Source organism: Oryctolagus cuniculus, chromosome 7, assembly GCF_964237555.1.
Source record: "Oryctolagus cuniculus chromosome 7, mOryCun1.1, whole genome shotgun sequence".
Lineage (NCBI taxonomy): Eukaryota > Metazoa > Chordata > Mammalia > Lagomorpha > Leporidae > Oryctolagus > Oryctolagus cuniculus.
This window is the reverse complement of record NC_091438.1, coordinates 110082371-110091798: the sequence shown is the minus strand read 5'-3', so window position 1 is coordinate 110091798 and position 9428 is coordinate 110082371. Positions and strand designations below refer to the sequence as shown.

Below are 9428 nucleotides of genomic sequence, written 5' to 3'. Positions count from 1 at the left end.
TCAAGTTTTCTCCTCTAATAGAGCACTTTGGAGGATTAAGCCTGGGACACAGTGAAGGCTCTACCACCCCAGAACAAAGGAGTAAAATTCTATGTCATGAGAGACAAAGTTCTGGCTTTGCAGGCAGAATAGGTTCTTTCAGGATTTGGGGGGACATAAGGAATGGTTAGGCTCTGGGAAGCACATTGGATTCATCCAGTAAGATCTACATGGCGCTCCCTTCACTGCAGACCTCTAGCAAAGCCATATTGAGGGCGGTGCAGCGGAAGGGAGGACTGGAGCATGGAGCATGTCACTTGGGTTTACTTCAATCCCAAACTGAAGTATAGGGGTTGCGCACTAAATCCAAGCTAAGGATGCTTTTGCCTGGGCTGGTCCTCTGTCCGTCATACTTTAAAAAATTACTTATTTATTTTCCTTTCATTTGAAGATAGACAGGGTTCTTCCATCTACTGGTTCACTCTCCTCAAAGGCCCACAGAATCCAGGGCTGGGGCCAGCACTGTGGCACAGCTGGTTAAGCAGCTGCCTGAGGTGCCAGCATCTCATATGGGTGGCAGTACAAGTCCTGGCTGCTCCATTTCTGATCAAGATTCTTGCTTATACACTTAAGAAAGCAGCAGAAGACAGCCCAAGTGATTGGGCCTCTGACCCACTTTGGAGTCTGGGATGAAGCTCCTGGCTTTGGCCTGGCCCAGACCAGGTCAATGCAGCCATTTGGGGAGTGACCCAGTAGACGGAAGATCAATTTTTCTCTCTCTCTCTCTCTCTCTCTCTCTCTCTCTCTCTCTCCCTCTCCTTCTATCAGTAACTTTGCCTCTCAAATAAATAATAAATTAAAATAAAACAGGCCGGCACCACAGCTCACTAGGCTAATCCTCCGCCTTGCGGCGCTGGCACACCAGGTTCTAGTCCTGGTCGGGGCACCGGATTCTGTCCCGGTTGCCCCTCTTCCAGGCCAGCTCTCTGCTGTGGCCAGGGAGTGCAGTGGAGGATGGCCCAAGTGCTTGGGCCCTGCACCCCATGGAAGACCAGGAGAAGCACCTGGCTACTGCCATTGGATCAGCGCAGCGCGCCCGCCACGGCGGCCATCGGAGGGTGAACCAACGGCAAAAGGAAGACCTTTCTCTCTCTCTCTCACTGTCCACTCTGCCTGTCAATAAATAAATAAATAAATAAATACAAACAAAGTGGCCTGGGCCAAGCCAAGGCCAGCTACATCTGGATCTCCCACATGAGTAGCAGGGACCCAAGCACTTGAGCCATCATCTGCTGCCTCCCAGGGTGGGCATTAGCAGAATGCTAGATCAGAAGCAAAGGAGCCAATACTCCAACCAAGCACTTTGATATAAGCGATGCAGGCATCCCAAGCAACTGCACCAAACACCTGTCCCCCACACCCTCTTAATACCTAGTAAATGTGATTTTTTTGAAGGGACAGTTCTTCAGGAATCCTATTCCTGGTCATACTTCACAACTAATAAAAGTCTTGTTTACTCTGTTGTAATACTCACTACACTATTAAATTATTTCCTGTTAATCTGTGCCCCCTATTTGGACTTGATCTCTTATTCACCATTGTATTTCCAGCATCTAATACATTGCCTGATCCATTAAAATTACCCATTAGATGTTTTTGAGTGTGAAAAAAATTGCCATGAACCAAAATATGTTTAGATCCAGCCTTAATTTATATTTCCCCAAAGGTAGAGCTTGAAACAAAGAGTCCAATGGCAACAGTTTATTAAGGAAGTGATGGTTAGAAGCTGGAATGAGGTATTGAAGAGAACAGAGCAGAGCAGGGAACGTCAGTTGTGTTACTGAGGTATTACCACAGTGCATCTGAGGCTCAACCCTGCCTACAGCCTGCCCGAGAGGTAGAATTCACCACAAGATGTCCCTCCCAAGGCTGAGTATCTAGCTAAGGACTTCTAGATGGCTGGGTTGAGGGCAGGCCAGGGAGAGAGTAACTATCCCCACACTCCGTGCTGCAGAAAGGTCAGAGACAGAGGGGACGCTTCACATGGCGAGCTGTCAGAGTGCATGAGAACTGTCCACACGGCTGCTGCAGCTACAATCCAGAGGAGCCCTGGAGATAAAACATGCCATACTAATAGTGTCTAGTATGGATCTCGTGAAAATGATGCAGAGACTACAGTCACAATCCTGCCAGAAGGGAATGTATTTGTGTTTCCTAGTTCTGCTGCTTTACAGAGCTGGAGAAATCCAAAAGGCTGTCACCCTAGTTTAAATGGCCCAAAATATAGGCTCACTATCCACGTAAGAAACAGGCCATTGTGTTTTTTGAGTTTGCCATATACCAAAGTAATCATATTTAATGAGGCAAAATTCTTCAATTAAAGAATTCTAGCTGGGACTGGCACTGAGGCGCAGTGGGTTAATGCCCTGGCCTGAAGCGCCAGCAACCCATATGGGCGCCAGTTCGAGCTCCACTTCCAATCCAGCTCTCTGCTGTGGCCTGGGAAAGCAGTGGAAGATGGTCCAAGTCCTTGGGCCCCTGCACCCACGTGGGAGACCTGGAAGAAGCTCCTGGCTCCTGGCTGCGGATTGGCGTAGCTCCGGCCGTAGCGGCCTTTTGCGGGGTGAACTGATGGAAGGAAGACCTTTCTCTCTGTCTCTCTCTCTCTCACTGTCTAATCCTGTCAAATAAAAAAAAATGGCAAGGATTTTTTTAATATTAAAAATAGAATTAGCAACAAAAGTAATGAATAAAATGCAAAGTTTTGTGATTCAAAAGACATCTTGAAAAAGTGAAAAGACAAGTTACAGAATGGAATAAAATATGTACAAATCATTTATCTGATAAGACTTATCTAGAATATGTAACAAACTCTTACAAATAAATAATTTACAAATAACTCAATTTTAAAATAGGCAAACAATTTGCATATACATTTCTCCAATGAAGATATGCAAATGACCAAGACACATAAAAAGATTATCTATATCATTAGCCATCAGGTAAATGCAACTCAAAACCATAGTGAGATACCACTTCACAGCCATTAGGATAACCAGAATTGAAAGGATAGGGGCTGGTGCTATGGCGCAACAGGTTAAAGGCCTGGCCTGAAGCGCTGGCATCCCATATGGGTGCTCCACTTCTGATCCAGCTCTCTGCTATGGCCTGGGATAGCAGTAGAAGATGGCCCAAGTCCTTGGGCCCCTGCACCCACGTGGGAGACCTGGAAAAAGCTCCTGGCTCCTGGCTTTGGATCAGCGCAGCTCCGGCCATTGCAGCCATCTGGGGAGTGAACCTGCGGATGGAAGACCTCTCTCTCTGTCTCTATCTCTCTCTGTAACTCTGTCTTTCAAACAAATAAATCTTTAAAAAAAAAAAAAAGAAGAAAGAATAGATAAACATTGATGAAGATGTGGAGAAATTCCCTCATATACTACTAGTGGGAATGCAATGTGGTGCAGACACTTTGGAAAACACACTGGTAGTCTCCCAAGATACTTCTGACCAGCATTTCCATTGCTGTGCATATATTCTCAAGAGAAATGAAGTTATATGTCTACAGACAAATTTGTACATGGTTCATAAATAGCTAAAAAGTATAAACATCACAAACAGCCATCAACTGATGAAGAAATAAAACGTGGTATATCCATGCAACAGAATATTATTCAGTAGCAAAAAAGAAATAAAGTACTGATATATGCTGCAATTTAGTTAGAATTTTTCAGAGAAGCAAAACCAATTTGGTTGTGTGTGTGTTTACAGACAGAAATTTATTGAAAAGAATTGACTTATGAGATTACGGAGGGTGACAATCCCTACAATTTGCATTCTATAAGCTGGAGATCCAGGGGAACTGATGATAAAGTGGTGTTTGTTTTTTTTTTTTTTTTTTTTTTTTTTTTTTTTGACAGACAGAGTGGACAGTGAGAGAGAGAGAGACAGGTCTTCCTTTTGCCATTGGTTCACCCTCCAATGGCCGCCGCGGCCGGCACACCGCGCTGATCCGAAGGCAGGAGCCAGGTGCTTCTCCTGGTCTCCGGCACCCCGACCGGGACTAGAACCCAGTGTGCCGGCGCCGCTAGGCAGAGGCTTAGCCTATTGAGCCGCGGCGCCGGCCAATGATAAAGTTGTAGTACAGGTCTGAAAGCCTGCAAACCAGGAGAGCCAATGATATAGTTCTAGTCCAAAGGCCAGCAAGCTTGAGATCCCAGAAGATCCCTGCCTCTGTTTGAGTCCAAAGACAAGAAACAGAAATGTGTTCCAGCTCAAAGGCAATCAGGCAGAGAAGTTCTCTTATTCAGAACGTCTACCTTTTTGTTTTATTTAAGCCTCCAACTGATTGGATTAGGCACATCTGCATTAGGAAGAACAATCTGTTTCATCCAGCTGATAGATTAATATGTTAAACTCACCCAAAGGCAATCTCACAGAAAACACCAAATATTTAGGTGTTCTGTGATCCAATGAGGTTGACATATAAGATTATAACCATCATCACAAGTACCAATTCAAAAGCAATCTGTGGGGTTTCTTTGGTCCACATAAATCACCTGTAAAATAACACACATTTGTGAGACAATGGCAAATTTCAATCACCAAGGGAGTGTAAAGTATTATTAAGAATTGTTATTTTGTGGCTGTCTTCCATTTGCTCCTCCAGATCTACTTTCCACCTTGCTCTGTGTTCCAGAAGTTTGGCCTGTAAGTACTGCATCAGCAGGACTCCCAACCCCTCTAGCAATGAGTTAGCCTTGGTCAGTGAGAAGTCCTGGAAAGAGAACCAAGGGAAGGAAGGAGTATAACGTCTATTATTTCCTGCCTCTCTCCTTTTAAGGCCACCTCTTGCATGTTGTGTCTCTTCATCAAAGGGGATTGATTTCCACAAAGTAGCCAACTCTACAGATCTTTGTGCTTCCAGGTTCTGTTACCACATCCCTACTGGGCCCTGGATGTAGTACCAAATTAACCAGCCACTAGGCCTAGGTTACTCTGCTATACCCTTTAAATGAACCCTCCTAAAATCATCCTGCTTTGAATGTGTCATGTTTCCTGTTGATATATATCGATTTATGTGTGATGGGATGTTGTAGTTATGCAAGGAAAAAAAGAAGAGAGAGAGGGAAGAAAAGAAAGGGGGAGGGGAGGGGAGGAGAGGGGAGGGGAGGGAGAAGGAACGGAAAGGGGCAGGCATTTAGAGCAGTGGTTAGGTCGGTTCTTGCAGTGCCCACACACCATTATCAGAGAGCCTGGGTTTGTATCTGGCTCATTTCTGTTTCCAATTTCCTACTAGTGTGCACCCTAGCAGGCAGCAAGTACTTGGGTCCCTGCCACTCATTTAGGAGATTGGGACTGAGCTCCTGGCTCCTGACTTTGACCTGGCCCAGCCCCGGATATTATGGAGATACAGACAGTAAACCAGTGGATGGAAGATCTCTGTCTCTGTCTCCCTGTTTTTAAAAATAAATCAAAAGATGGCCAGTGCTGCGGCTCACTAGGCTAATCCTCTGCCTGCGGCGCCGGCACCCAGGTTCTAGTCCTGGTCGGGGCGCCGGATTCTGTCCCGGTTGCCCATCTTCCAGTCCAGCTCTCTGCTGTGGCCCAGGAGGGCAGTGGAGGATGGCCCAAGTGCTTGGACCCTGCACCCGCATGGGAGACCAGGAGGAAGCACCTGGCTCCTGGCTTTGGATCGGTGTAGCATGCAGGCCGTAGCGGCCATTTGGGAGGTGAACCAACGGAAGGAAGACCTTTCTCTCTGTCTCTCTCTCTCACTGTCTAACTCTGCCTGTCAAAAAAATAAATAAATAAAATAAATCAAAAGAGCTCTTTATTTTATGACGATACATACTTAAGTACTTATGAATAAAATGATATAAGGGTTAGCATTTGCTTTAAAAATGATTCAACATGGATTTATGTTGATAATTGTTAAAGCTGGGTTATAGGAACATGGGAATTCATTATCTTTCTAAGTTGGCAGAAAAAAAAAAAACTCAGGGGCCAGCACTGTGGCATAGTAGGTTTAGCCTCTGCCTACAGCACCAGCATCCCATATGGGTGCTGGTTTGTGTTCTGGCTGCTCCTCTTCTGATCCAGCTCTTTACTAATGGCCTGGAAAGCTAGCGAAAGATGGCCTAAGTGCTCGGGCCTGTGTACCCAAGTGGAAGATCCAGAAGAAGCTCCTGGCTCCTGGCTCCTGGCCCCTGGCTCCAGATCAGCTCAGTTTCAGCCGTTGCAGCCATTTGGGGAGTGAACCAGCAGATGGAAGATCCCTCTCTCTGTAACTCTGCCTCTCAAATTTAAAAAAAAAAAAAAAAAAAAAAGGTCAGAAAAATAAAGAAAAATAAAGACAACCCACTGATCAGAGAAGAAAAGAATGTAGCCATACTAGAACATCTAAGCAGTCAGGTATTAAGGAAATAATGTAGAGGAAAATGATGTTTGGTCAAGGGCCAGCTTGGAATCCATGTCAGCGGTGACCTATTGTGTCATTCTTACTTCCTTCATGGGACTAAGAACTGAGGCTTGGCCGCTACTGGTTACAGATCCAGGAAGGACTGGGCCCAGTGTTCCATAAGAACATTAGGATAGATCTGGGACAAGCAGTTCTGACACAAAGTAAAGAAGCATACAATTTTCAAGAGAGCTGGAGTCATGGAAAGATTCTCTTGGGTAGAAGACTCTCTATACTTAATTGTAGGTTGTGGGCAACGACTTGGAAGAAAAGAGAAAACATGAAAATATAAGAGAGACACTTTTGATAACCTTGAAGAGAAAGAGGCTCCTTTCGTCCACTACCTCGGGAGGGAAAAGGGGGATAGAAAACCACACAACATTTTTAAAGGTAGAAATTAGAGAAGCTGAGGAAACTATATTTAGAGAAGCATTTCATTTCTCACCAAATATAATGATATAAGGCTAGCATCTTACTTTTCGATATCTGGGTGACCAAAGGTGACCCTCTCCTTTGTCATAACATGTAACTTAACAGGAAATCAACTATCCTATCATACCTTTAAGTCCTGCCCACATGAAAGGGTGACTTATACAAAATTTGTCCACCAGTGACAGGAATCTTGGAGTGCCGTCTCAAAATTCTGCCTACCACAGCCAGGAAAGGATAAGATTTTTGAATGTTTAGCATACATTAAGTAAAGATTTCAACAGTTTGCTCCCACACAGAAACATAAAGTGAAAAATAATAGATGATTTTTTAAATGATGATGAAATCAGATCAGACCTATTGTCATGTTTAATCCCAGTGAGAGTCAAGTTGGGAATTGCTAATTTCTTCTTCTTTTTTTTTTAACAGAAGATCAGTTTAGTATACATTAAGTAAAGATTTCAACAGTTTGCACCCCCATAGAAACACAAAGTGAAATATACTGTTTGAGTACTCGTTATAGCATTAAGCCTCAATGTACAGCACATTAAACACAAAGTGAAATATACTGTTTGAGTACTCGTTATAGCATTAAGCCTCAATGTACAGCACATTAAGGACAGAGATCTTACATGAGGAGTAAGTGCACAGTGACTCCTGTTGTTGACTTTACAAATTGACACTCCTGTTTATGGCATCAGTAATCTCCCTATGCACCAGTCATGAGTTTCCAAGGCTATGGAAGCCCCTTGAGTTCTCCGACTCTTATCTTGTTTAGACAAGGTCATAGTCAAAGTGGAGGTTCTCTCCTCTCCTCCCTTCAGAGAAAGGTACCTCCTTCTTTGAAGACCTGTTCTTTCCACTGGGATCTCACTCACAGAGATCTTTCATTTAGGTGTTTTGTTTTTTTTTTTTTTTTTCCCAGAGTGTCTTGGCTTTCCATACCTGAAATACTCTCATGGGCTTTTCAGCCAGATCCGAATGCCTTTAGGGCTGATTCTGAGGCCAGAGTGCTGTTTAGGACATCCGCCATTCTATGAGTCTGCTGAGTATCTCGCTTCCCATGTTGGATCACTCTCCCCTTTATTTATTCTATTGGTTAGTATTAGCAGGTACTAGACTTGTTTATGTGCTCCCTTTGACTCTTAGTCCTTTCATTATGATCAATTGTGAAGTGAAATTGATCACTTGGACTAGTGAGATGGCATTGGTACATGCCACCTTGATGGGATTAAATTGGAGTCCCCTGGTATGTTTCTAACTCTATGAGGACACTTCTGGAACTAGTTCAGTCTATGAACTGAGATAAGGCCTTGGATGGGAAGCCAAGGACCATATTGAAAAATATTGAAAAGTTGTTGACAGCCTAATGGAGAGGGAATTTAAAGTCATAATCCCTCTTGATAGGCTTGGAGCAGGGACTAGAAATCAGACAAAGTAGATTTTTAGTTCTGGATCTGCCATTATCTTACCATGTGACTTGAGCAAAACACAAACTTTCTGGATCTTTCCTCCTTCAACCATAAAATAAAGGTAATGAAAGCAGGAGGCTGCTAAAGTAAACAAAAATTCTGTTATTAGGATCATAAAGCACTGAGACTAATGTGAAAAAGAACTGTAAGATAATCCTTTTCCAAATATTCTTAAGAACTGTGTAACTAGCCTCTTTGGAACTTACTTAGGTATTACTTAAAAGTAGGGAAAATGTGGAGGATGACCCCTCTGCCAGCCCTATAATTGTGTGTTTCTAAAATAGACTGTCATCTTGTGCATTAGCTTTGATGTTTGCCATTTTAATCTATCTTGAGTTCATTTTAGTTTATGGCTGCTTTCTTTACAATTTAGCTCTGTAATATCACAGATCTGTTTTACAAAAAGTGGAATATTTTATTGAGTCAATTCTAAATCAGATTCTGACACTGCCTCTGTCTCTGCTTCTGTCTCTAATGAATGACCCTAACAGCAGCTAATTTCACCTTCTTTATCTCGCAAACAGAGATGATAATAGGTATATTTCTGAAGTATTTATGAAAATGATTGATTCCACAAAAATAGCTTAAAAAATTGTAAGACAAAGAACTTAACTATCATTATAAATGTTCATTTTCATTTGGCATGTTTTTCAAAAATATATTTTTAAATATAAGAATTATTTAATAAATCTTTTAATGCTGTCTTCTCTGAGTTTTCATGCTTTACTTCCCCTGAATTATGTATTTGTAAATCATAAATCTGGAAGGAAGTTGAGAACTTATCTGGTTCAACTCAAGTGGAGTGGCATAATTTCAGGGCTGGCACTGTGGCGTAGTAGGTTAAGCCTCTGCCTCTGGCACTGGCATTCCATATGGGCGCTGGTTTGAGTCCCAGCTGTTCTACTTCTGATCCAGCTCCCTGCTAATGGCCTAGGAAAGTAGTGGAAGAGCTCCTGGCTTCTGGTTTCAGATCCCCCCAGCTCCGGTCGTTGCAGCCATTTGAGGAGTGAACCAGCAGAAGACTTCTCTCTCTGTCTCTCTATGTCTCTCTCTAACTCTGCGTTTCAAATAAATAAATCTTAAAAAAGGAA

General features: G+C 43.1%; 1 long non-coding RNA gene across 1 annotated transcript; it reads right to left on the bottom strand.

Annotated features, from left to right (window-relative positions):
• Window positions 1–1086: 1086 nt before the first annotated feature.
• Window positions 1087–8983, bottom strand: LOC138850418 (uncharacterized). The gene is made up of 3 exons (XR_011390156.1): window positions 8338–8983; window positions 4398–7083; window positions 1087–2659 (listed from the first exon to the last, which is right to left on the bottom strand). It is a non-coding gene; the product is annotated as an uncharacterized lncRNA (long non-coding RNA).
• Window positions 8984–9428: the final 445 nt, after the last annotated feature.